This window comes from Pleurodeles waltl, chromosome 2_1, assembly GCF_031143425.1.
Source record: "Pleurodeles waltl isolate 20211129_DDA chromosome 2_1, aPleWal1.hap1.20221129, whole genome shotgun sequence".
NCBI lineage: Eukaryota > Metazoa > Chordata > Amphibia > Caudata > Salamandridae > Pleurodeles > Pleurodeles waltl.
The window spans coordinates 689398916-689424011 of NC_090438.1; the positions used below are offsets into that span (position 1 = coordinate 689398916).

The 25096-nt window shown below is 43.1% G+C and overlaps 1 protein-coding gene across 5 annotated transcripts in view; it reads right to left on the minus strand.

Moving 5' to 3' along the window:
• The window catches only part of IKZF1 (IKAROS family zinc finger 1), a 300870-nt gene that overhangs the window by 198645 nt on the left and 77129 nt on the right, over positions 1–25096 (minus strand). The gene's annotated exons all lie outside the window — the stretch shown is intronic.

A 25096-nucleotide genomic window follows, 5' to 3' on the forward strand; every position in this document is an offset into this window, starting at 1 on the left:
TTTCTTCCTTCAAGTAAATAATACAGAAAACTGCACATTCTCTGCAATTGGTGTCATTGTTGATTCCACCTAAACTGGCAATTTATTAAAGGAATCAATGTAGTTTATTCATTCATTAATAAGCAATATAGAATAAAACCAAAAAAGTATTTCTGAATAAAATGCTGATAATTGCTGGAGTGAAGAAAACAACACTGAAGGGTACCTGCTATGTGTTCTACCCCTTCATCGGTCCTGAATAGTAAGTGGGGGCGAAAGATAAATCGAGGGATATCGGAATTAATTATCTGTCTAATCTTCTTAATGGAAATACAGACTTTAGCACCCACCGTCTCTTCTCTACTACACCACCAACCTACACCCTAACTTGTCCTTCTCGCACGACAGCAAGGTTGGTTGCGAGGGGTGATGATAGGTAGAAGCAAGAGCCTGATTATAGGAGAAGCCAGAGCCTGATGTCCAAGCAGACTGAGCACATACTTGGTATGGAAATAATATGATGTGAGTGGCAGACAGGGAGCCAGATACTACAGGGTAGTGAGAAGGCAGTCATTAATTTGCAGTGCACGTGTGAACTGCGTTATAAATCGAATTACATAGTACCTTCATCCTGTCACTTGCCTTCCAGTAAACAGAAACCTTCTGAAGCATCTTCCCAGCACTCCCTCAGAATATATTACAATTAAGTTTATTTTCAGCAAATTCAAGCATTCGGTTTGCTTCAGCGCTACGGTAAATGCTCGGATCCCAGGCCTGCATGTGAAAACACAACCCGCAACCCACACTGAGCTTGACTGCAGCCTGTGGGGCACAGGAAGTGCGCGAGCAGCAAGTATTCACGGTGGCCTGAGAACTGTGAGGTAACACACGCAAACATGTCTCCCGCTTTCTCACAGGAAGCTGTCTAGGTGCCTGGTGGCTGAACAACTGTTTCTACACATTTGTTTGGTTCAAGGAAATGAATGACGGGAACATTTTACTGTCGGGTAATTGCCTAGTTTTCTGTAACCAAAAGGTAACCTACTAGTGAGCTTTTAGATGGGTATAGCGAGTCATCTGTTTGAACATCTGTGCGAATGGTGTTTTGGGGAATTGTTGTGAGCTGAGTGTTTGTAGGCGTATCCAGGTATGGTGACGTGTCAAGCCACTCCTTATTAGGTGAAACGAAGCCTTGTGTTTTATGGATGAGAAGGTGCATCTTGCCTGAGCAATAAATTTCCCCTGGCTTTAGAATGTATTAAGCTTTTGCTGGACCTGTTTAGGAGAACTGGGTCCAGAATAGTCGTAGACATGCCAGACAACTGCCGCAATGCAATGTAACAAAAGTGATTTCAGTTTTGAATAAAGATTTGTTCAGCTTCTTTTCTATTTTAATATTTTTAAAGAAGCAATAAGAACAACACAAGAGTTGAAGATAAATCATGAATGGCTGTGAAGAACTTTTATCCTACTTAATGAACTTTCCAGCGTCTACCATGGACTTCATTTAGGGGTCGACAAGCATTGCAGCTGCGAACCCTGCCTTGCTCATGTAATCCTAACCCTGTCTTTGCCGCTACTGGCCTCAGACCTGACAAAGTGCCAAAGACAGTGCCATGACAAGCACAGTTTCCTTTCTGTGGCTCTCACTGGGATATTACAATTTCTGTAAGGTGAGATCAATTCATTCTGCAATGTGGCAGTCTGTAGAATACACACTAAAAATGGAAAAATACACATTTTCAAACTTGTTACATTGCTTCATAAATACATGATAAACAAGCATTGGCAAAGCCATTAGATGGAGCCCTGGCAAGCTGATGAGAAATTTATTTTTTGTTATAACTGCGAGATTCTGTCACAAAAATAAAATGAAAAAAACATACTGAGTAAACGTGGACCGTTATGGTTTTAGTAACAATTATACATTTTCAAAAATAACACTCAGTGGCAATTTTAATAAAACAGTCCTTCCTAGCAGGCAATAGTACTTGAAGTAGGTATGCATGTCACAGGAAATATGACTCTTAATGATTCAAATAAAAAGTACTACTAGCTCTGAGTTATTGTACTTGGAGACATAGGGGTGACAAAAGCAAAAAAAAGGATAACACATGGAAAGAAAAAAGCACTGGAAAAGGGAAATATTTACTGATCATCCCTCGTACTAAAGTGCACTTCGTTGTTAGCAGATGTACATATGTGATAAGGCAAGGGCGCAAGGGCACCAACAGATGAAGCTGGCTGACCCAGGGCTTCATGCTATATGGTAGTAGGTGAAATCAAAATGTAAATAACTGTTGAAAAGATCAATAGATTAAAGGAGCTGACCCTAAGCCCCTCTATGTATGTACATATTTGTTTTATTATTTATGTTTTTTTCCATACATGAGGTTTATGAAACAGATAAACCTGTCTCTAGGCCACAGAGAATGATGTGCTTGAATAAGTTACTTCTATGCAAGTGTGATGGTTCCTTACAAATGATCACAAATCAAAACTTGTTAGCACTGTTAAGGAGCAAATAAAGCCAAAAACATAGTGTGTTGTCCACGTGGATTAATACCAGCAGGCATGACCACTTTTGTTTGTTAAAACTCTTTTTTAGTGAATCTCCTTGTGCGCCATCCATACATTTTCTTTTGAGTAATACACTAGGCTTCAGTAACATCAATTAATGTGATGTCATCAGGATCAATGTTATGTGTCATCACTTCCTGAGAATGAATGTCCAAGGTCATATAATGCCACTCCCTGTGGGGGGCGTGGCTAACCGCCGAACATTATCGATGTGTTTTTCTAGGGCTCTCGCTGTCTGGGAAGCTGTCAACATCTGCAACTTATTCTGCGCCCAGCACGCTAGAAACTTGATGAAAGGTTTATGAAACTCTTGTAGAGCACTCAGGCCTTCTGATGCCTGCCCTACTGTGACCTGCAAGTCCCTGAGTCATAGACTGCCCTACGAGAAGCAAGGCCTAAAGAGAGAGAGCGGGCCTGCATCAGCAATGCTGAACTGGACAACCCTGGTAGGGTGGAGTGTGAATAAGACAGAGTGGAGGAGGCCGCCCCTAGATTGGGGCACATGGAACTGTAAGAGATTACCGGCTGCTGGCATCCATATGTGTGTTTCGCTCTGTGAGCTTTTTCCAAGATGGACGGCCTGGGGGAGGTGGGGCATAAGAGACATCTGGTCGTGATCGTGAAGGCTTGCCAGTAGCAGGAAAATATGGTGCTGCACACAAGAATAAAGAGTTGAGGAGTGGGGGCTAATGACCACCGACCATCTCAAACACGGAAAGCAGAGAAGGAGATTGATTACTGAAGGCCATGCGTTGTCGGAGGTGCTGAAGCAGAGCTAAATCCTTCCTAGCCTCAGCTGGGCCTAGAGGTGCTGCACAAGGGAAGATCTTCAAAGAGTGCTTGGTCCTGAACAGAGAGACCAGCAGACCTAGCCCTATGGGTACACACACAATTATGGAGTGGGCTTGAAATCAAGTAGGGGCATTGACCTATATGTGTAAAGCCCTGTAACTTATACTTTGGCTGCTTCACTTGATTAGGTCTACGTTTTTTAGATGGAACCTGTAATTTTTCTGAGCACTAAATGCCTTTTACCTTGTATAGCTTGTGGCGGTGTGACAGGAACAGGTCTTTGAACCAGGGACCTGACTAGCAGTATCTGTGACTACCAGCCACACAGCGCCTTATCTTGCCACTGCTGCACCGAATTACTCAGCAGGCCTACCCCTGGGGGGATGAGCTGGGGACTGTGCTTGGCTGCTCTGGAATACTTTGCCTAAGTAGTGTTGGAACCGGCTGTGCTCATTCCTACCACACCCCAATTTGGATGTGGGGAAGACTGCAACATCATGGTAGACACCACAAATCTCTGAGACTTACTAAGGCCCTAGTGTCAAGTTAGCTGTAGAGCAACTCAACATAAGTAGGAACAGAACCTGGGCAGTGATCAACTGAGAATTTGCTGGCTTTGGGATATCCTCATTGCTAACTCCTTCAATTAATGAGGGGAGATTGAGATGGCATATCTGCGCATTTCTTCCCTTCTTAAGACAGATAGCGCCACATACTAAGACACCAACATAGGACTCACCAAGTCTGCTCATTCTATGTCCCAGGAATGGAAAGATGGCTCCGCAACAAAATCAAAAGAGATGATGCTGCTGATGATGATGATCGAAGCTCCAACTGGAGTTTATTCCATGCCACCGCTCCTTGGTTTGCCAGAGATCTTCCTCCTGCCCTCTCAAGTTGAATTTGGGAAATAGTTGCTACCAATTTGTTGGTCGATCTCAGATTTTCTGTGGGTTATAAAAATTAAACCGTATTCTAAGATAGACTGCTGTCGTCTGTTACAAGGCCTCTTGTACCAGTATGAGAGCTTTAAACACAATTCTTTTTTTGATGGAGAGCCAGTGAAGATATCACAGCTGGGGGCACATCCGTGCTCTGCCAGGCAGGTTCAACAGTAAATAGGCTGCAACCTTTTGGACTACTTGAAGCCTACTTAATTGTTCTTCTGCTAGTCCAAGATATAAGACATTGCCATAATCCAGTCTAGAGGTTATCGAGGCCTGAATCACAACCTTTTTTGCTGAGAAGGACAATAAGTATAGACATTTTCTGAAGGAGTGCACTATCCCAAATCACGTGCCAGCTACTACGGTAATGTGACATTTGCAAAACAAACGATCATCAAATTTGAACCCTAGGTTCTTTACTGAGCCTTCTTACAGGACTGGGGGAAGTGCATCATTAGACCAAAAGGTTTTCCAGAATTCCGGCATGGTATTACCAAAAAGCAGAATTTCCATTTTAGCCGCATTACACTTAAGCTGACGAATGGCCATCCACTAGCAAACAAATTTTAATCTGAGCCCCTGATAACTCTTCGCCCTTACCCCATGAGAACAACAGCTGTGTGATGTCAGTGTCAGTTTGCCCTAAGGACTTCCGCAATCTGGGCCAAAGGAGTGAGATACAGATTAAATAAGTTAGGACCTAAGGCCGAGCCCTTGGGAACTCCAACTGACAAGTAACATGGTTTCAAAGAATAAGGCGGTATCCACATTTACTGACATCAACCAGCCAAAAAGGAAGCAAGCCAATCCAAGGCTAGCCCTGTCACAGCAATAGCTTGGAGATGCTCTAGGAGTCTTGAGTGGGGAACCGTGTCAAAGGCAGCTGACAAATCTAACATTATCAACTCCGCCTTGCCACCCCCATCAAGAATGCTTTTGATGTATTACGCAACCTCCACTAAAGCAGTCTCTGTACTAAAGCAGGGCCTAAAGCCTGACTGCCTAGGGTGGTGTAGATTATTGGCTTCCAAGTAGCCTGAGAACTGATGGTTCACATGCTTTTCAGGATCAGGAGAAGGATGGAAGTAGGGAAATAGATCTATAGTTTGAGGGAGTGCAATGATCTGTTGAAGGACTCCACACCTGATTGCTACGGAGAACTGTATCTCCCCTCCTCCACAGACCAGTCTCCCCCTTTGGACAGAGAAAAAAGAGACTCACAGACAGCTATTGAACACTGCATCACTAGCAGCAGTTCTAGGCATCCTGTGTGATGATCTCCCCACGTTGGCTGATAAGGTGCACACGGCAGAAGGGAAAATATCAGAGATGGCCCCACAACAGGTCTCAAATTCTGCTGCCATCAAGGAGCTTCAAAGATGAGTTCATGTATTAAATGAGAGAGCTGAAGATACTGAGAGCTGAGCATGCCAAAACAATGTGAAAATAGTGGGAATGTTGCAAGGTGCGGAAGGTACTAATCTGACACTGTTCAATGAGGAATGGCTGCAGTGGTCTGTGGTCCACCAGGGCCAGTCCCAAATGCTTGCAATATGTGCAGTATGCTTGCACATTGGGTGCCAGCTTGCTGCCCCACTCCTGGATCACCACCTTGACCTATGGCCATGAAGGATTTCGAACTTTAGAGATAGAGACCATCTCCTACAAAAGACCAGGCAAGTAGCACCTACCATCATGGATAATGCCACAGTCTTACTCTTCCCTGATTAAACCCTTGAAGTGGTACAATGCCATGCTTTATACCAGCAACAGGTCCGTAACGAGGGAGTTACATATGTTTTACTGTTCCCAGCATGCCTGCATGTCCTACATGAGGAATTCTATTTGTTTTTTGATTCACCAGAGGTAGCCTGGGACTGGCTAGGATGGCAGCACCCCACTGCCCGCCGTCCGCCCTCATCAGGGCACACACAAAAGGGAACACAGAGACCAGTGCAGCAACAGGGATGAAATTGAGGGATGCTGCAGCACTGATGCCTTCCCCTTAGCAAGCATTTGAAGACAGAGCGGTGGTGCTGGTGAGGGTGACATCCATGGGTGAACAACAACCCAGATCCTCCTCGAGTTTCTCCAGAATGGCACACCGAGACTCAAACTTCAATGCTAGAGTGGTGCTCTTCCCCACTGTCACACCTCAAACTGTAAACACATTGTTCTGATAAATCCCTGAACTGGATTTACACGTGAATGCTTGGGTATGACGTTGTGACGTCTCAGTGATGTTGACCTATTCTGATATGGGGCAGCTGTTGGCCACAACTTACTGGGTGTTTTCCCGAGGGTGGCCTTCTGCCTCAGGGCACCAAAATTGACAAACAAGACTGGTATATTCATCCAGTGCCAGCTGGATGTGGTCACAGTGGTTCTGGGAAGTGTGAACGCCCCTAATATTGAACAAGATGTATTCCTACAATGTCTGTCTGTGGTAATGGCTGATTGGGCACACATCTCCTGGTTTATAGGTAGGGACTTAAATGTAGTACTGGATGTTTCCATTGAGAAAAGTCTCCCCCCCATTGCCTAATACTAATACCACTAGACAGACACTTAAGAATTAGGTAACACACTGGTCCCTGGCGGATATCTGGTGAGTACACAATATAGGCATGCAGGAATATTCCTTCTTTTCCCAACCACATGGCCTACATGCCCGAGTGGATCATATTCAATGCCCGGCACTCATGACAGGGCTCTTTACTGATATCAACTACCTGGGGAAAACCTTCTCTGGCCATAAACCAATGGGAATGGCTCTTGAGTGGGGCTGGGTTCCTTTGCTGGCTCCAACATGGCACATGCAACCTTCCCTCTTAGAGGACGTAGCATTTAGGGAAACTCTAGGCACAGCCTTAGATAATTACTTCACTACTAACGAAGGCACAGCCACAACACCCCTGATAGAATGCGAGGCATTCAAGGCAGTGATCAGCGAAGTGTCCATAGCAGCAGCACCAGGGACCTGATGCACAGTACTAGTAAAGCTGCTTCAAACTGAAAATCGTACAGGTGTCCTCAAGCCAGCAGTGTCAATGGATCCTGCACGCTTGACAGACCCACAGGAAGCTCAAATACAAGGAACATTAGAGCAGCTCAGAGTGCTTGATTACACAAATTTCACACATAGAATACACTCGGCTGGAGATAGGGCTGGTCCTCTAATAGCACTCATGATCCAGACCCAAAGATCTCCCACTCTGGTACTAAATGTTATTTCACCCACAGGGACACATTGTAATACACAGCTGGCAATAAATAACACTTTCCAAGCATATTATGCCAATCTCTACAAGACTGACCTGCGTCTTCACTGGTGATCCGATAAAGTTCCTGCATAACTTACGACTCCCACAGATCACAGGAGAGGTGCATGCAACACTGGCAGGACCCATTGCAATGGAACAATTACATACGCCCATCAATAACATTGCACACAATAAGGCTCCGGGTGTAGATGGGCTACCCATAGAATTCTATTGTATGTTTGTTAAACATTTAATCCAGTGATTGGAAAAGCTTTATCGAGCCACTCTTGATGTCAGTGTGTTGCCTTCCACATCGGGTCATTCCTTTATTACCTCCCTGTTGAAATCTGGCAGGGAAAATGAAGACTTGTCCTCTTACATACTGCTGTCTTTCTTAACCTCAGATTACAACATTTTCAGCAAGGCGCTAGCCCAGAGGCTGCTTCCTTGGCTTCCAGAGTTGATAAACATTGACCAATGTGGTTTCATTCCATGTAGGAGTACTTCCCTGAATATCAGGCGCTTTTATCAAATTATGGAAGTTTCAGATGCTCCCTTTCCTAATGCAGGTTGAATTTTGTTAGACTTACAGCAGGCTTTTTAGTCTCTTTTTAATAGGGAAAACCTCTTCCTAGTTTTACATAAATTTAATCTCCTAACTAGCTTTATCATTTGGGCTAAGGGTCTTTATGCATGTCCAACAGCCAGGGCTAGAATAGGGACATATATATCTTCACAGTATCCAATATCCAGTGGCACACAAGGGCTGTTCATTGTCTCCACTGCTATTCGTAATGGCTATGGAACTGCTCAGGCAAAGATTACACCAAGAAGGGGCAAGGTGGAACATTTAAGGTGAGCGCCAGACATATACGGTCTCCTTATACATGAACGACATGCTTATCTACACTCATGACATGACTATGGACCTTACACCAATAGCTAGAACCCTTCAATTATGTTGACTGTCCAGCCTGCAGGTCAATCATGCAATATCAAATGCTTTCTCCTTCTGGGATGCCTTGCCTACTGGTACAATTCCACTGGGAGCACACCATGTTCCAGTGGCCCAACATACCTTTCAGTACATAGGCATCCAGATTTACTGGTCCCATACAGAATTACTCAGTGGGAATTTATTGAAAGCGATAACAGCACTGCGAGCCCAGGTGAAGTTCTCAATTACTCTACCTCTGTTGGTGGCTGACCATCTGGTCTTGGCAGAGATGGTGATGCTCCCAAAGCTATTATACTATTTTGTTAACTGCACCATCATCATCCCAACTAGGGTTTTTTTACCACTAAACTCTCTTCTAATTGACCTCATTTGGTCCTCAGGCCACCGCTGCATGGGTCTTCAAAAACATCAGCTACGTACTGATGAGGGAAGGGGTGGGAGCACCAGATTTTCACTCTTACTATTTAGTGGCACAATTACAGTGGATCTCTTACTTGCTAGTGGGCACACATTTACAGAAAATAGGGCATACCCCCAGCTCAACTACATAATAGCAACCGGCATGTGCTGCTGTTGCTGGGAAAGGTTCATTGTCCCCACACCATACTGCTGTTGCTTCATAATGCCCTGGTATACAGGCATTCAGCTCTCCCTCTCACCCGAGCAATGATCCTGTATGCCCCTAATATCTTGTTATGTGGCCTGCCCACACCATCAGGTGCTCTTTCAACAGCTAGACTCCGGTATTGGAAAGCTCAGGAAGTATCAACAGTGGGAAACCCCCTCAAAGAGGGATTGTTGATTCCACATTGGAAATTTAGACATGCGCATGACCCTTCCTCACAAATACCAATATATTACAGTTTATAGGAAAACACTAGACACAGACAGGGGAGGAACAGAAAACACCAGCATTTCGATGAGCAATTAATTTGATGGGCACAGGTAGGCACTTAGTCAGGTGATTCTATAAAGGCATATGCTGTCCCCTCCAGTTGTTGTTTTCCCGCCATGAGATAAAGGGAAACAGGCCTTGCTCACCCACTCCACTATAAGGAATGGCAATTCCTCTTAGAATATGCTACCCACGCAACACACAGTTCAAATGTATTCAATTTATGATCTCTCATAGGGCATACATGACACCCTCAAGGGTACACATAGTGTCCCCCCCTGTGGTGTCCACATGTTCTTGATGCCACAGCGAGGAAGCAGATTAGATATACATGATATGGGCATCTCACCACCTGTCGTCTTACTGGGAAAGAGCCTGTGATTCACTTAGGTCCTTAACGGGGCACTCATATTAGAACTCAATGGGACATTGCATACTGGGACTCTACCCGAGATCGGAGAATGCCCACACTGAGGTGAGTTTTGTGGACCTGGTACTGCTGCTAGCTAAGCGGGAGATAATGAGAGAATGGAAATCACCAGCCCCACCCTTGGTGTTGCAGTGGAGGAAGTGTGGTTGTGGGGGCTGCAGAAAGTTCAGCACTGCGTAGGGAGGAGTATAGGGGGTTACGTAAACAATCTATTTTTATGGTGAGGGATACAATGTTGGAACACTTCCAACTGCAAGGAACAAATGGAGATTGATAGGTACAGAGGATCCTGGAGTCTACGTGGTGTAGCTAGAGGATAGCATCTGATGTTTTATAAGAGGACACAAAGTTTGATTAAACTCTGCCATGGACTCGCATTACTTTTAGTTTATTTTGTAATAAAAATCTACAGAGTCTGACTATCTTGGTGCTGTAGTAGGGAGGGGGGATGTGGGAATAATTAGTCTATAACATGAGCAGGTGAAGTATAGTGAGTGGGAAATATGGATATACTAACATAATTTATCAGTCTTGATTTCTTTTAGACAGTTTATGTGTCAATAAAAATACTGCTGTCCAAACTCATTTTGTAATTGATCTGTGCAAAATACCAGTTAATTTGATGTTCATCACTGCTAAATGTCTTTGGTTTTGTGTGAAAAAAAACCTATAAAATATGTTTTTAAAAAATTGATGCCACTTCCTGTAATGTCAAAGATGTGTGATTTCACTTCTGTTTTCCTGGCTTTTAGGTAAATCAACATTGTTGGTTTCTGCTGTGGGAAGTAGTTGATTGAGATCTCAACAAGTAACTCTCACAACAGTGTTCCCGAAAATCCTAAGGAAAATACCACTGATAATGATTAGAAAATGGAGTATAATGAAAACGTTAGCCTCTTTGGGTCAATTGTTAATATCATTTCAATCTATCAGGAGAAATCATGCCTTAAGAAATTTTAGAAATACCTTTGTAAGAACCAGTTCACTGACAAGGAGAAGGAAAAGGTGTTTACGGCTAGTCCTCCTTCTCCGCTGACTCCCCTAGAACTGCCATTCAACCCCCTTCCAACACCCACATTTTGTTCCACATTTCACAATAATCCCATCCATAATTTGGGCATAATATGTCTTCAGTGATCCTCAGATAAGACTTGTGAATGTAGGTTAGAGTCCCAACACTTCATAGAGGTAGGCATCTACACAATGCTTGTCAACTTTCTAGTACGGAGCACCACCATCAGATGTGAGCGCAACACAGAGCAACTGGTGGGAGCTGATTTTACACATGGCTTGCTGTGCATGTTAAGGCTTCAAACCAACAGGTACTGCATCAGAATCAAAAGGGGAAGTGTATACCAGATGTAGAAGAACAATATGAAAAATAAAAAAGGGAACATGATGGACAATTTCCGCCATAACCTGCCCAATCTGCACAGTCTGGACTACAGAGATATTTTGTAATCAGCATATAGCCAGTCCCATAATCCGGTGCTCCAGACATGCCAGTTGGAAAAGGGCACTCACCACAAAGCTAACAGGATAGATCAGAGTCTGTGTAGACCTTAAAATTCTGCAATCTGACCATGGGTTGACATCCAAAGAAATTACAATTTGAACTGTACTACGATCTTACAGAGGTCCTTCTATAACATCTTCCGACAGTGATCAGAAGGTCTCTCAAAATTTGCCAGCTGCATCTGAAAGCCGATATACACTCATACATCATACACCTATGCTTTCTTTTTAGAGTAGGGTGGCTGGTAGAAACCTGTGTCCTGTGACCTGTGCCGTAAAGATTATTCCAAGACCCTCTTAATATTAGTTTCTGGTGAAATGTTGACTACACCAGTAATCTTGCATGATTTCTGCCATTTTACATTACACTTGTTTGGTAAAGTCTCCAAGAAAACAACTAATATGCCCTGTTGCATACTTGAGATTTTGTCCTGGCAAAAATACCATTGGAGCAGAATGAGAAAAACATGAAAGAAAAGAATATCAGAATATAATTTTGTGCATTTTATTTAGCACAAACTGCATCCACAAAGCATTTCACACTTAATGACAGAACTCCTTATAGGAAAACGAGATTCATTTCAAACTCAAAAATGAAAAGTTTCCTTTTCGTTTTTTCAGAGCAGGCAGTGGTCCGTGGGAACAAGTTACTGAGTCGCAGTTTGGGCTTTGTACATCCTAAATAGCATTTTTCAAGTCGCAAATGGACCAATTCGCCATTTGAGACTTGAAATCTGCTTCGTACATCTGGCCCTAACTGACATAATTCAGCCAAGGGAATAGAAAGACCCCTATCCTGACTAGGACAAACTAAGATAACGTTTCTGGCCAAATTTGCTTTTATATTGGAGCATACACTCACCCAGAGCAAGAGGAGAGCCACTCTAATAGTGTCTGCAATGTATTCCAGATTAAGCTCAGAATGCAGGATGCAAGCAGAGCTAGATGACAGAATATTCAACAATTTCTACAAAATCTATTTTCCTCCATCTGTGTAGGGGAGGAATTATGGTAACCCCAAACTCCAGCTCCATGGGCTGCTGTAGGGATACACTTTCATTTATAAATCTTGAGGAAAGGAAACACAGTAACTCTTCCATCCTTCCACAATAGACTCAACAAAGATCTTTGCTCCATGTCTTTGAGCATACTGCATTCACTTGTGGTTGCAAAGAATTAACTGCATCAAAAGTAACTTCCAAATAAGAAAAGTTATGTACAGTACCCAAATGCTGCTCCGGAAGCTTTAGGGAAAACTGACCTTTTCTTCCAGGCCCACGGGCCATAATGTGTGATTTCCCAAAATTGGTGGCATATCAAGATTTCCCATGAATGATACAAAAGATTCAACCAGGGTACGCAAAGCTTGGGGTGTTCTTGCCATTAAAATGGTATCATCTGCAAAAAATAATGCCAGGACAAGGGAGTAGGAGATTTTAAGCACATCCCTAATAGTGATAGATAGATGGGTGCTAAGATCATCAATGTAAAGAGTAAAAACGCAGAGGTGCCAGGACACACCCCTGATGCACCCCACTAGCTAATGAGAAAACATCAGATACTTTGCCTGTACAACCATACTGCACTCTAGCTCCTAAACTATCACGTAGGAATTGAATACGAAAGACCATAAACGTCAGGCACTGTAGGCAGGGTCTGTCAATGGAGGTCTTGCTCACAATCAAATGCAAGTTCAGGCATTGCTCCACTGTACAAAGCCCAGGACAGAAACCATACTGACAGGGAGACAGAATATTATTATCATCTGCAGGTGTCTGAAAATTACCTTCCCAGAACATTTACGGAACTGTCAATGAGGGAGATCGGCCGGTAGCATTTAGTGGACCCTCTGTTTCCTTTTTTGAAGATTGGGACAAGAATTGAAAGGGTCCAAGATTCTGGAATCGAACTCTACAAAGAATTGTTGAATACGTTAGTGACCAGGGATCCCCACAGATCCAGATTACATTTAAATAAGTCCATGGTGATTCTGTCAGGCCCCAGGGCTTTCCCACTAGAGTTGAATCTAATTGCGTCTTCCACATCCTAAAGGCAGACCAAAAAGGGGAAGTGTGAACTAAAAGCTCTGGTAACCTGGCTGTGTGTACACACCTAATCTTCAGACAGATGGTGAATGGAGGTAAAGTGCTTAACCCACTCCTGACCCGAGATGCTACATATGAGCAATTGGTTGAGGGGGACATCCCGCTGTTGGAGCTTGTTAACTGTATCCCAGAAAACCTTACTGCTATTCTGGGCAGCTGCAATCTCCAGTGTTTCCCTGTCTCTTTTTAATAGGAGCTGCTTTCTAATCTTAAGGGCACACTTGTAAGCTGGCCTAGCCAACCGGACCTCCCTGGTGTCTGTAGGGGTCCCTGCCAAAACCTTCCTCAGGCAGCAATTGGCCACAGAGCCGTTCCCGTCAAACCAGCGTGGTGCTCCTGGGAAGAGACAACAGGTTTCAATAGGTGATTCTTAATACAGGTGCACAGGAGTTTGTGAGAGCCCACTAGGGCTTCCCCTGAATCATTACTTACGCACCCAAAAAACACTGAGAAGTTACTTTTAAGGAGCAAAACCAACATTAGGGTCTGTGAGCCACCAAATTAGTCAGGGCCTTTCACTAGTATGTTGTTTAATATCGTCATCAAATAATGGTGTTTTGTCCTTACACAGCAGTAAAGTACCTTCAATCATAATAGCATTTTGGATTCTCCACTAGATTTCTATTACTTCACCATTAAAACACCACTGCAAAAGGTGCTCCGAGACAAATATGTAATTTATAACAGCAGGTCGACCGCTACCTCTGAAGATCGGTTTACAAGACCCTGCTCCCTGAAAAAAAGTTGATGACATTCACAAGGTCTAAAAAGGAGACATATTTCCTCAGCTCTCCACCCCTGGCATCCTGTGATACACTTCTAACGGCTGAGTGGAGTCAGCCTAACAATATTGGCTCATCACCGAGCTTAGCAGTTGAAATCCCCACACAATACTAGCCGCAGTTCAAGTCGCTTGCTCCTCTCCGGTGTTTCCAGGCACATAATAAAGCTATAAAGCTCCATAAACAAATGATAATGAGGTTTTGAAAAATCATTACAATAGAAATTAACCAAATAAAAGCCAAGGGAGCTATGGCTGCCCTTAATAGACAGGGCCTGGTATGCAAGGCTGTCAGTATGAACAACAGATACTTCTAGCCTGAGGTTTACTTTAAATCATATAGAAAGGCTGCCTCTGGCCCTCCCATGGAAAGAATCCAGAGTAGGGCTCGAATAACATGAAAACCCCTTACACGAAATGGGGGAGATTGCCCAATTGTCCTGCATAGCAACAAGGTCAAACTTAACTATAAAAGCCAGTCAATCAGAATTTACAACCTTCCGTTTAGCTAACAAATGAGAAGGAATCTCCTGAGCTTAACGCCCCACCCTCACCTCCGCTCAGTGGTGCCTCCCCATCCAGAAACACTACATTAAACACATTCATGGGCATTGGGGATACCTATTCCTTCGCAGCAGGGAAGCCTCCATTGGACAAATCATCCAGAATCATAAAAGAACTCGGAGAATCAAGAAGCCCACCTAGCCTAGCCTTGGCAGAGCACTGAGAAATAGATTTTAAACTCTGACACCTGATGGGCAGGGCGAGGCAGTACCACTCAATGAGATCTGATAATGGTGCAAACCTGTTTTTACATAAAGTAGGGCTGCCACCAGGAATGTTGTTAACAGATAGGTTCACAGGTGGGAAAGAATTATGGGCCAGGTGCTGGGGTCTAGTAAAGAAACCCAGAGGGAGAATGTTACTGCCACTGCCTACAGTTTGGGTCTGGTGATGCTGGTTCAGCATTTACCTTGCTATGGCCGGGATTTATTGTAACACAGTCCCCTTTAAATGATTTTGAAGAAGGCCCAATTCAAGCCAGCCGTCATACCGGCAGGCTGTTCTTATAGTACAGGATGCTAAAACTGTAATGGCTGGTGAGCCATTGACAACACTTATTTTGAAGTTCGCTTGTAGACTTCTGGCTGAAATCTGGCAGCTAAGGACCGTAATATAAGAGCAGCAAGCAGGAGGAAGACTGATTACTGATAACGAGGATGAAAAATTAAATTTAAAGGTAGCTGAAAGAGGAGCTTCATAAGGAACTGGAAGAGTGGAGATCCCTGCTGAAACTGCAGAAACATGAGGAGGAATAGATGGATGACAGCAACAATCGCCTGACCGAGAAACTGCAGGGTAAGAGGATAAGGGCATATTAATCCTGGATAGGGGATGGGGCTGAGGTGAGACCAAGGTCGGAGGCGAAGGCACTGTGGTGTATAAGTTTGCTGCTGCTGACATAGTGCAACATTTTTCCACTTCCAGCTCCAACTTGTCCATCCTTTCCCTCAGAGGAGTAAGAAAGTCTTTGAGAATTGCCATGAATTTGTGCAAAACGGGAGCCCAAACACAATCATCAGAAACACCTAAGGGGATGCATTCATTACTGTCCAATGAGCCGGGAGGTTTGTGATGAGTTTCAACACTCCTAGTGGATCTGCACTTGCGCTTAGCAGCTGGAGGACATATGGGCCTTGGGGAAAACTGGGGAATCCTTGCTAGACCCCGCAGCGGAGGTACAGCTAGAAATCACCTCCTGAGTTAAGCTTGCGGTGTCCCCTTCCAAGGCTTCTAATACAAGTGCAGGCTCAGATCTGTTGTTCATTATCACTGAAGAAGCTTTGCCACCATCATCAAAAGTAGGAGGGCAGCAATTTCAGCAAGACCCAAAGACAAGCATCTCTCAGCCAGATCAATTTCTTTTGAAATGACACCTACAACTCTGGCCAAGAAAGAGCATATGATATGATTGGAGCCCACTGAGAATTTAGCACTGGCCACCTTCCTTTTACCCATTTTATCAGACAGCCCAACAGCCAATAATATCAAGACACAAAAATTACTAACGAAATTGAAAAAGAGTGGCTTAATGAGTCAGGACAATATGGGGCAGAAGAGCAATGTCTGCTACTTCCTCGGTCAAATAAATCTACCAGTCAGAAAATTACCACATTATGGCCAGAAACCAAGGATAAGAGATGGGGTACAGCCTCATCCGAGCGTGGACGGACACAGGTGGTCCCGCCCTTGGCCTGGGTTTTGCCTGGGTGCGTCCTGCATCATGGGACTCAAGGTGCTCTTATAAGTGCTGGCCACAGGTGCTGGTAATGATGTAGATTCCTCTTTGCCCTGCAGAACCTTATGATAGGTAGTCCCTCCAAAAGATCAGAGTTTGCAGCTCCCTGCCCCGTAGGACTCAAAGTGTGCTTCTAAGAGCTGGCCACAGGTGCTGACAACTATGGAGGGCTCCTTCTACCTTGTAGAATCTTGAGACAGGTAGTCCCTCCAAAAGAGCAGAGTTTGCTGCTCCCCACGCCACAGGTGCTGACAATGATGCAGGGCTCCTCCTTGCCCTTTAACTCAAAATTACTTCAACTCTAATCCTCTTCACAAATGGACTTTATTACAGCACTGAAAATGCATAGTTGATTAAAAGAAGGTTAATTGTTAAGTTGCTATACAAACATGAAAATGATGTTTATACTAATCTTACATGTTCTTTTTTACTATGGAACTTGGGAGGCAACCATACAGTGTTATTCACGGGCATTTAATATGTTATGTTATGTAATAGTATATTATGTGATGTTATCTAAAATATGTATGTCGCTTACCTGTCACTAGTTTGGCATCATCTAGCACAACATTTCTGGAGTGGTTATAGGCAGAACTGTGTATATGGTTTGGGAAAGTATGTTTGAGGTATGGCTTTTACTGGAAAAATGTCATATGTGAGGTCTTTACTGGTTGAGTTTGGCAAGTTTGTCACTGTATGTGTGTTTGCCAAAGTTTAAAGGTATGTGAGATGAGACAGAGCCATCTTCATGCAGCATTTGTTCATATATATATTTTCTATGTTCCTGATATGGCGTACTATTAATGTATTTAATCTCTGATATATTGTCTTTTACATAGGAATGGGGTACCAATAAAGTGTCGTATCTCTGTGAGGCTAGCAGGATGGCACAGTGCGTTGAACGTGCAGGTCACAGGATTCCCAAAAAGTCTGTCCTAACCCATATGAAGTCAGTACATTGAATACCACGTGGGGGTAACAGTAACTTCTGTTATTTGCAGCGCTTAGAAACGGCAGAAGTGCGATGTGAAGTGATATCTATAAAACAAGGCATTCTCTTAAAAATTCGATTTGATTGTTAAATTTTGTATTGCCTTTTTGCAAAACTTCGAAAGAAATTCTTTTGACTGAAAGTGACATAGACAACTTGTCCTCGAGGGTTCTTGCACATTTACACGAGGTTAAAGAAGCTGCAACGACGGTCAGCCATGCTTTCTAAATCGCCTTCCTCCCCATCTCCATTTCCTGCCAAACCACAACCCTTTTCCCCGTCCCCGGCCGAGAAACCATGAACGCCTGAACTCTTCAGCCAGGCAACAAGTCCTCACGGGTTCTTGTAAATTTACTTGAGGATGAAGAAACAGCAAGGACCGTCAGACAGCCTTTCTGGCTCGTCTTCCTGCCTCCCCACAGCCCTTCCCCTGTCCCCGGCCGAGAAGCCCTGCACGCCTGAACTCTTCAGAAGCCAGGCTAGATCCTGCTAGATAAGGGTCTCCCCAGCAAGGGCAGGGCGTATCTAGGCTGAGGAGATGCGCTTCGCTGATAGACGACTTCCGCTTGCAAAAAATCAGCAAGCTGTATCTGCAGAGACAAGCCACGAAATGGAGAGGCAGCCATGCTTAAACATCAGTCTGTCTCATGCCTAGGCTTTCTCTTCTGCTTTCCCTTTCCAAGGCCAATTGCTTAAAGTTTATATTTTCATTTTCCTTCGGCGCAAGTGATATTTACCAGCTGACACCTGCACTGCCATCAGAAATGCTCCGGTGGCCAGCGTTTACTCATTAAAATAGCATCAGTTCTACAAATGGCCTCGCGTATGGAAGAGGGATAAGAAACATGTTGCTCGGTGCTGCTTGCCGAAACAGCCATGCTCTTAAAAATCAAGAATGACAAAAACTGCATTTAGACGCACCCGCTCCCGAAATTATATGGTTAGCCAAGAAAATGAGAATTTATGTGTGGACCATGCAATTGCACTCCATGGCTAGTGCATTAACGCACTTAAAAAAAAAAATATATATATATACATATACATATATATATATATACATATATATATATATATATATATATATATATATACATATATATATATATATATATATATATACATATATATATATATATTTACATATATATATATATATATACATATATATATATATATATATATATATATATATATACATTGTTCTTTACGACTCAATGCATTATACATTCTTGTGATCAGTTGTTTTTTATTACTTAAAATTGCGTTTATATGATGCTATATAACTAAAATCTAGAGTAATGCTTGGTTAGCTGGGAGATTTCGATGGCTTAGCCTACCATAGGATTACCCTCTAAGGAAAGTGGGGGCAGAGAAGCTTGTGTGCTTTAGGGGTCAGGGTTTGCAAAGCATATCTATGATGTATATGTTGGTAGTCAATAGAGTGTGTCATGCAGTAAATGCACGTTCTGCTGATATCTGTGTGTAATCTGAAACTCACAGGCTGCAAAGCTGGCACAGCTGATGTAGACATTTATCTTTCCAAAGAAGATTGAAAAAAACAGTAGCTTTGAGTTGGTTAACAATAGAATCTACGATGTACAGAATCATTTAAATAAAGCGTTTTTTTGGAATAGGCATTATATAAACCACTTATTCTTCTTCGGTCTCAGCTGGTTTCAGTGCTATCTACAAGCAGGACCTACTTAGGAGGCTTTACAGAACTTCACTCATTGTGGTCGCAACATGACATGGTTCTTATCCATCCTCTCCACCCGCTACGGTAATGGTCTGGTTAAATACACTCTATTTTTCTAGAACCTCCCAGCGCTTATGGCTAAAATAGTAGCGAGAAAAAATGAGAGAGTGGACGTTACAACTTAAATAGCCAAGTCTTCAGAGCCTTGTGAAAATTCAGTTTGTGGCTGACTTCTCGTAGATGTGGGGTAAGGAGTTCCACAGCTTTGCCCCCTGATATGCCAAAGACCTTCCTCCCCATCTAGCTTTCCTTACTTTTGGGGTCACTGCCAGGTAGGCAGATAAAGATCTAAGAGGTCTATTAGGTACATAGAAGGAGGCTAGAGTCCTCAGCATTACTGGGTCTTTATTATGTAGTGCTCTATGTATATGGCACAATGTCTTAAATTGTATCCTCTTTTCCATTTGAAGCCAATGAAGTGAGGCAATTCCTGCTCTTATAGATTGGTGTTTAGGGATTTTCAGCAGGAAACGTGCAGAAGCATTTTGAACTGTCTGTAGTCTTTTAATTACATATCCTGGTGCACCAAGGAACAGTGCATTTCCATAGTCCAATTGTGAAGTAATCAGTGCCTGCATGATAATTATTTTCGATATAAAAGGTAGGATTGTGAAGACCCTCCTTAAAAGCTTATGGATACCAAAGGAAGTCACAACTATTTTGTTGGCTTGATGGGCCATTGATAATTGAGGATTAAGCCATACACCCAGACTTTAGATCAATCCTTCGGAGGGGGGGGTAAGGATCCCAGGCCTTCCCTAATTAATGGATTAGGGATTGGCTTTGTGGGTTGTCCACGTATCATCACCTCTGTTTTTTCATCGTTAAGTTTCAGCTTACTTCTGGCCATCCATGCTGCCACAGCTTGGAGACAGGGGAAAATTGATGTACTTGTACTACAGGGGTCATTAGATAGAGAAATGACTAGCTGTGTGTCATCTGTATATGACACTAAAGTTAGTCCAAATGGTTTATCTATTTCTGCCAGCGGTCGCATATAAATGTTAAACAAGATGGGGCTAAGGGAGGAACCCTGTGGGACTCCGATGCTATTGTTGGTGCATTCTGAAAAATAAGATCTATCTAGAACTTGAAATGTTCTATTCTTGATAAAGGACGTGATCCAGTCTAGAGACAGCCCAGAAATTCAAATTTTCTGTAGCCTGTCAATTAAAATATCAAGGTCAACTATATCAAAGGTGGCACTCAGATGTAGGAGGATAATAGCTGTTTCCAAACCCTGGTCTAGGCGCCTTCTAGCTTCTTCAGTGACCGCAATTAGTGCAGTTGCAGTACCATGTAATGGTCTAAAGCCCATTTGACCGGAGTGTAGAATGTTATTGTCCTCCGTGAAACTGGACAGTTGGGTATTGACATGTTTTTCGACAATTTTGGACATAACAGGTAATAGTGAAATAGGCCTATAATTGCTAAGCAGTACCGGATCAAGATTAGGTTTCTTTAAGAGTGGTTTGACAATTGCATGTTTCCACTGGTCTGGCACTACTCCAGAGGACAGTGAAAGATTATTAAGGTCTGTGATGATAGGAACTGTCATTGGCGCACCCAGTGACAGGACTTGAGGAGGGGCTGGATCTAAAGGAGATCCTAATTTAATGATCGAAAGATATCTACTGACATCTTCTTCCAATATCACAGAGAAATCTGATAAAATTGCGGGGGTTATATAATCCTGTTCTAGTGTCTCCTGAGTATAGTCAAAAGCAGGAGGGAAGGTCGAATAGATATCCAATACTTTTTGTTGGAAATAAGAAGCAAGGTTATTAACATGTTCCTGCGATGCCTCCAAAGGCCTAGATTCCTCTTGAGACTGGGTAATCTCGTTAAGAACCCGAAAAATCACTTTGGGAGAGTTTGCCACCCACTCAATTCTTGAGGAATAATATCTTGTTTGGGCTATTTTTATCTCAGTATGATATGATTGAATCGCTTTCCTATATTCTTGTTTTAATTGCAATGTCATATGACTTTTGCCATTTCCTTTCCCACTTTCTACATTCTTGTTTGAAATGTAATGGGCAGTAAACCAGGGGGAGATCTGCTTATGTCCTCCCTTCCCTTTAGAAGAGAACCGTAAGAGAACATCTAGACTGCCGGTAATCAATTTGTTAAAGGACTCCGATAGGTCCGTAACATTGTTCTGGCTGGGTGGTTTAGACTTTTCTAAAGTGTAGATCCTGTCATCAGCTTTTGAATTATGCCAGCGTCTAGTAGGTGGAATGGTGTTGTGGATCAGTTTCCTGTGTATGTCTAATTTAAGTGTTATCAGAGAGTGATCCGACCATGCTAATTGGCGTGATAGCAAAGGTTTTAGTTCTTTAACATTCGAGAAAACTAGATCAATCGTATGACCCCTGTTATGCGTCGGACCCTTGATCAAGGTTAAGGTTAAGGGCCTCCATGTCTGAGAGCAGAGATTTAGTCACTGCATTGTCCACCTCCTCTGCGTGAATATTAAAATCGCCTACTACGGTGAAATTAGGTTTAGAGCAAACTAGCTCAGCAATATTCTCTATTAATGACTGCAGAAAAATTGAAGAGGGGCCGGAGGGCGGTAGACCAAGGCAACTGTCAAAGTAAATTGGGGATTCATCCTGATGGAAAAAAGTATACTTTCACATCCTGTAATCTGTAAAGGGTGTGAATTAACCATAAGGTTATTCCTATAAATTAATGCAATACCTCCTCCTCTAGCAAAGGTTCTATCGAGCCTAATTATTCGATATCCATCAGGTATTGCTAGGGCGACATCTGGGCCCCAGCTCTCACGTAGCCAGGTCTCGGTTAAACAGAGCATCAAAGGTTTCGTCTCTTCTATTCGAAAATATATGTCCAATTTATGTGCTACTAAGGATCTACAGTTAACTAAAAGAATCAGATTTTTGTTGTCTTCCTGGACTGTTAACTCCCGGTTGTCAAAAGCAGGTTGCGGGGACTACTGACACACAGAGCATTGAGGCTCAGGATTCACCGGATTTATGCTGTGTGTGCAGTTACTCTGCATATTGGGCCTCAGAGCATGAAGGGCATCTGGGGTATACTTAATTTTTACCTTGTTGCTAGGACCATGGGCATAGGGACTGGGCCCTGGGCCCGTTCTGGCACGGACGGGCGCAGACGGGCTTGCCTTAGGTACTCCTTTGGCGCGCCAGCGGCACGCCCGCTGCGCGCGTCCGCTGCGCATAGCTTGCATCTGGGCTAAAAATAGCCCGGACGCCTCAGTCAAGGAAAAAGACTGCACCACCAACCCACCCAAGATGGCGGCTGTAGTGGCACTTAATAAAGAGTAAAAATGGCGGGCAGAAAGATTATAAAAAATCAAGAACTCCCTATCCCCCTCGGCCACTAAACACAGACCTCAGGGTGTGGGAAGTATACATAACAATTGTCCCACCAAGGTTATAGCACCCTCCTACATGGTAGCCCTACCGATTTTTCTTCAGATATTGGTGTTTTGGCCAGCCTCAAAGTAAAACAAATCTTTCATGTTAATCTTATTTCTTAAAAATTAGCAACTTCGATAAGTCTCAAGGCTCAGTCACGTTTCGATTCATATTCAACATATGCATGTCCCCACTTGCTAAATTCACTGAGATCTACCAACAGAATTTTCACAAGTATGTCAACCATGATTAAAATCACCCCAAAATTCATGTGTAATCTGGTGGCAACCCATAATCTGCAGAAGTGGCAACAGAACAGGATATGGCTAAACACATCCCACTTCCTCTAGACCAGCCCTTGAACCATCCCTGCTTTTGACACAAAATCTTTGGATAATATGGATTACTGGTACTAAAACAAGTAAAAATAAAAGGATACCTCTATTAAGTATCTAATTTGCGGAATGCTCCAAAAAGTGTTCCTCACCTAACATATGCCTCTGATTCTCACAATCATGAAGCCTCCTCTGGTTTATATGTTTTCTGCAATAGTGCCTTCATGTTACACTGGCGTGAATCTCTGAAAACTGCTTAATTTAGGCAAATTTTTCTTCTTCATGTTTAGTTCTGCTACAAATAAATATTTTGAAGTATACAAAAAGTGATGGATCGAATGCTTGAATTATCTCAGCCACTGGTAATTACTCAGGTCGCCTCCCAGCCCATCATTATTTTGAACACGATGCCACATCAGTTTGGACCCAGCTACATGCAAATCATTATTGAGCCTGCTCTAATGGGAACAGCCTAGCCTGAACTGCCAGGCTCTCTCTGAAGTGGAGCACAAGCACCATTTTACCAATTTCAACCTAATTAGGGCTCATCGGCCAGGTACAGCTTGGTTCTAGTGGCACAGAGCGCACAGGACGTACGTCTGGGCTTACTTGTCCCACTTAGTGTCACACACTGAAGTTTACAAAAGGTCATGAATGGAATGCTTGAATTAATCTCAGCCACTAATAACTAGTCGAAGTAGCATCTGAGTCCATCATTATTTTGCTCACCATGCCACTTCAGTTTGGACGCAGCCAAATGCAAATCAGTCTTGACCCTGCTCCAGTAGGAACAGTCTAGCACAAACTGCCATGCAAGGTCCTTCCTGAACTGGAACACAAATAACCTAGAACGGGTTTCGCCCTATTTAGGGCTCATCAGCTATGTATAGCTTGATTGCAGTGACAAAGTGTGCTCAGGACCCACTTTTGTGTATACCTGTCACAGTTATATTAAAAAAACAAAGTGATGGATGGAATGCTTGAATTATTCACAACCAGTGGCCGTTGCTCAGGCCGCATCTCAGTCCATTGTTTTTTGGCCACCATGAGGTTCAACAACCAGTAAGATATGTGAGAAGCTCATGGGTGCAACAATTAACAACCAGTGAGCCAGTCAAGCAAGGTGCTTCTCTGGCAAGAATGAACCAAGGATAGGGCTCCGGAAAGTGAAAAATTACAACCAGCGAGACAAGAAAGGAGAATCTACACATAGTGAAACCTGGAACCTGCAAACAGACGGTTGCAACAAAACGGGCATTAATTATGGAAGTAAATAGTGTGCATGCGCGGGTTGCACACTTCAGAATGGGGACTAACATGCTATTGGCATGCTATTCCTCATACTGAAGTGGTAACATTTGAATTGGAAGCAATTTGCATGCAACTAGGTTTGCACAAACGAAAATAACTTAGTACACAACTTGCACAACATGATTGGGCCGAAGTGTTTAGGAATGGTTTTGCTTTTAAGTGCGGTGTAAGGCAATATATTTTTCAGGTGAGACTACTTTCAGAAAATAGCACAATTACTTTCAGGAGCCTGTTAAGGAATCTTTTTACTCCTACATATGAGTTAAGAATTGAAAATTAAGATGCCTTGTCAGCATTTTGTCCTATGAGGTCATTAAATTCTGCATACATAATCCTAAATCGCACTCTTTCTGAGCTCTAATGAAGCATGATGCTATTCAACTGATTGGGTGTTGGGGACATTTACATCACTTCAGAGTAGAATACAATGTAGATCTAACAGCACTAAGCGCACGGCCATTAAGCAAATAGGGAGAGGAGTTTTGCAGTGACTCGGAATCATTTTGTAGTAATGGGTTATGTGTAACTGGAAATACAGAGCCAGAAAGAGCAGACACGTCCACTCACATCAGTACCTCCAGCATCACACGTTAAGATGCAGTGCATGTTCCTCTGGGTCCTGACACTGTAGGAACAGAGATTATCTACATGCAGTTCTTTAATAGAAGGTGTCCACGTAGGCTGGAGACACACTTTTAAACTATAAACATGACATAAATTGCCACACAGTAAATTTGCTCAGGAATCATTTACAG